Below are 4,073 nucleotides of genomic sequence, written 5' to 3' on the forward strand. Positions count from 1 at the left end.
TGGTCGACGCTTGGTGCTCCGACCGTCGACACCGGGCAGTGGGTACCTCCGCTGCAGGTATAAGCCGGAGTGAATGGGTGCTCCTGTCTTCGGCTATATACCATACCGGAGCACACAGCGGAGGCTCTACCCCGTTGTGGGCCCCGTCCCTCAGTAGCGTACGCCTAACGGGGTGCTCCTCGGCGTACATATGCTACAAATTTCCCCGTACCGGTCTCCTGTATCCGTCCTGGCTCCGTTCCCCCCGTGATGACGGGTACCGCCGTGTCTCGCGGGGACGGAGTAGTTCCGCAGTAGTGTACACCTAACGGGGTGCTCCTCGGTGTAAACCACTACTGACATTCACGCATAACGAGGCGCTGCTCGGGCGTGTTCCTGACCTGACCTGATCCTTTTTCCTGATTCCTGACCGGTGTAGAACTCAGGGGGGAATATTCGGGTGGGAGAAAATTGCTAATTAATTCTAGTTAAGTCCGTAGAATTAATTCCGTTACATTTCTTCCTTATAGAAAACCACCAGAGGAGTCCATTCTGACATCCTTCCTGTTTTGCCGCCAGTAAACTTTCCGTATCCGTTATATACCGTATTTTATCCGTAGCATTAATAATCATATACAGGGTGAGTCTTTCCATATCCGACAAAATTTTTGAGAAAGTAGAACGGATCGAGATAAACGGAAAAGTCCTGTACCATTTTGCAATTTTCGTAATAATTAACGAGTAATTAATTATTAAAATTCGTTGTCTTAGGCCGGCCTACCGCCCAATTCGAGCGCGTGGCAAGATGTGACCGCCCGGCGATCGATATTGCTATGCGCACATCTCGCCACGCGCTCGAATTGGGCGATAGGCCGGCCTAAGACAACGATTTTTAATAATTAATTATTCGTTAACTATTACGAAAATTGTAAAATGGTACAGGACTTTTCCGTTCATCTCGATCCGTTCTACCTTCTCAAAAATTTTGTCGGATATGGAAAGACTCACCCTGTATATATTATCCGTTTCCAGTTGCGCATTATTTTCCGTATTCCGATCTAATACCGTCCTTTCCGTGCCGTATTGTAAAATCCAGATTGTTGTGTATATCCTGTACACCTTTATTACAACTCCGTATAATTCTAATCGGATTCCGGTATTCTTAAATCCGAACGGCGTTTTGTTACTCCTGATTAATCCGACCGGCCGTATTATTTCTGTACTCCGCATTCCGATCCAGTACGTACCTCTTGTACCGAATTCAAATAGCGTTGTATTCCTGTTTTCCGACTCGATACGTACTTCCTGTACATTGTGATCATCCGTCTAATCATATCCTGTTTTTCTTGTATTTAATCACAGGGCGGACCTATTGTAATACTAATCTTTTCCTTTTCCATTGTAATTAATCACAGGGCGGACTCATTGTAATTTCCTCGATCCCATGTATCTTATCCACAAACAAACCTCGTTCTATTGTTTTTACCGTAACACACCTGTCCGATTTATTTCCGATCCCTCCAAGCGATTACCTCACTAAGCAAAGTAAGATCTTGTCCCCCTTTCCTCCTGACGGCCCTGGAGCTGAGCATATTCGGCAAATAGGAGGAACGGAGGATTTAATTAAACCGACACACAGCACGTCAAACACCGACCGAAAGAACTCTGACTCCTCCACCGATAATTTAGAACCGCGAGTCTGGTTAAGTTCCGCGGAGTCATAAAATATTCCGGAGTCCCGTCCGGAATACAGTACCGGGAGGAGAAGGAGCGTTCGTTACATATCAAAATAAATCACCCCGACTATGGGCTTCGGCAAGAATTTCTTTTACGACATAAGCCATTAATTCGCACTTTACGATCGAAATAAATTCACAATTTTCGGTTGAATTTTTATAGTACTTGTGTAGGATTCTAACTGCATCGTTCGGTGTATCGCATTTTTTTCGCCACTCATTCACATATCTTGTACATGCACAACGAGTTCTTCGAAGCTTTCATGTACAGTTTCTAGATCTTCATACAGTTGAAAATATATGCGGTCTACACAGTGTTCCAGTTCAAATAAAAATGATATGGTTGATGGTTTCATGTACATAGAAGTATTATTTGATGTTACTTTTACAATATTTCCGTGGCGCGTTCTAACTAGTTCTATAGCTAAATGATTAAGCTGTATCGCTGACGATGATGACGCATCTGTTGCCTTTAGCAGCTGGTCTATTTTTGATTGATTATTTCTGTATTCTTTCCAAATTGATTGATCTAACTCGATCTGATGTCCTTGATTATCGCCGAGAATTATTTCTACGTAGGATGCACGAGGTACTACTCTGATCCCAATATCTATGTATTTGAACGATGTAGATGTAACCTCCTGCACATGATACGCGGCGGGTTATGCGGTTCATCGTTAGAACTGAAAGAATATATAAAGTGAAATAAATACAATTATACGTGTAAAAAAATGTGTGCAAATATGCAGTAGCTTTATGGTACTCACACGTCACCACACTGTTTCTTGCACGATACAGTTTCATCTTGAGGAACGGATGGCGTATAACTGCTTCGATAAACATACGGTGTGTAACGGCGATTCTTAAAACTGTTTGAAAAATACAATTAAATGTGGAAAATGGTAAAGGAAAATATACGATAACTTCGTAGTACTTACACGCTACGCTGTTTCTTGGTGGATGACATTTCCTGAGGAGTGTAATAATTCATTCTTGCTAAGGAAATCTTAAGGCCTATCAGGACACGAAGAAACTGGATGATAAATACGAACTTCTTGTCTAACGATGCGTTCGTGGGTCCCAACGTATTCTTAGTTCTCGATCTCGTATAAAATCTCCTACTGTGGTACAGCGGGCTTCCGGACCGTTTATATACTATAAAAAGTCGCTGTCAGCAGCCAGTTTCGGTGCTTGACCCCGTGACTAATACCATGGAAAATAATGTTAATACGTGCAGCTGTAGTATCGGTGCTAATCAAAGGCATCTCCGGTGATATCTATTACATGCAGATGCAGTAGACGCGAGTTTAAACGTGGAACTTCCTGGCATCACGTGCCTAGATAAGAAGACTTTGTCAGCAGCCAGGTTTCGGCGCTTGACCCCGTGACTCATAACAAGGAAAATAAGAATACGCGTCCAGGTGTTCGCGCTAATTAAAGGCATCCCGGTGATATCTATTACATGCACGCGTCGCGGATCGCCTCGCGCCGCGAACCTCCCCTTCCCCGCGTTGAGAGATCGCGTAGCGTCGCGGTCCTCCCCTCCCCGCGCCCCCGCGGATCGCGTAGTGCTGCGGTCCTCTCCTCCCCGCACCGCGGAATATCTTCCTCCCCGCGCCTCCGCGGATCGCTGCGGAATAATAAACGCGGAACTCCTCAACATCGTTCACCTTGATAAGAAAGTCGTTGCCAGCAGCCAGGTTTCGGCGCTTGACCCCGTGACTCATAACAAGGAAAATAAGAATACGCGTCCAGGTGTTCGCGCTAAAAAGAAACGAATGACAGGTGAGCACCTAGATATCTGTTACATGTCACGTAGTGACAGGTCAGCACCTTGCGTGACGTCAAGGTCACGTACTCCCCCTCCTCCCCGCGGGAGCGGTGCATTTGGACACAGTACAATTGGACACGCTGCAAATAGACACGGTTCGAATGGACACATTTTGGTGTACACGGTTCATTTAGACACAGAAATTTTAGACGCAGTGATTTTTGGACACATAGAAAATAAATTTTCGACACGGTGCAATTAGACACGTAAAAATGTACACCGTTCATTTTTACACACAAAAGTTGTACACCGTTCATTTCTACACACAAAAGTTGTACACCGCTCACTTGTACTCCGCTCAGATGTACACCGCTCACTTGTACACCGTATACATATGATGGAAAATTATCTGCTTTACAGAACAGTTAACCCGGGTTAAATATATATAAATATCCCGACTCATCTAGAATCACAGTTTGCCTTAAATTTCATGTTATAAACACGGTGTACAAGTGAGCGGTGTACAAGTGAGCGGTGTACAAGTGAGCGGTGTACATCTGAGCGGAGTACAAGTGAGCGGTGTACAA

Source organism: Vollenhovia emeryi, unplaced genomic scaffold (assembly GCF_000949405.1).
Source record: "Vollenhovia emeryi isolate VEMERY1.0 unplaced genomic scaffold, V.emery_V1.0 DF940552.1, whole genome shotgun sequence".
In the NCBI taxonomy this organism is placed as follows: domain Eukaryota; kingdom Metazoa; phylum Arthropoda; class Insecta; order Hymenoptera; family Formicidae; genus Vollenhovia; species Vollenhovia emeryi.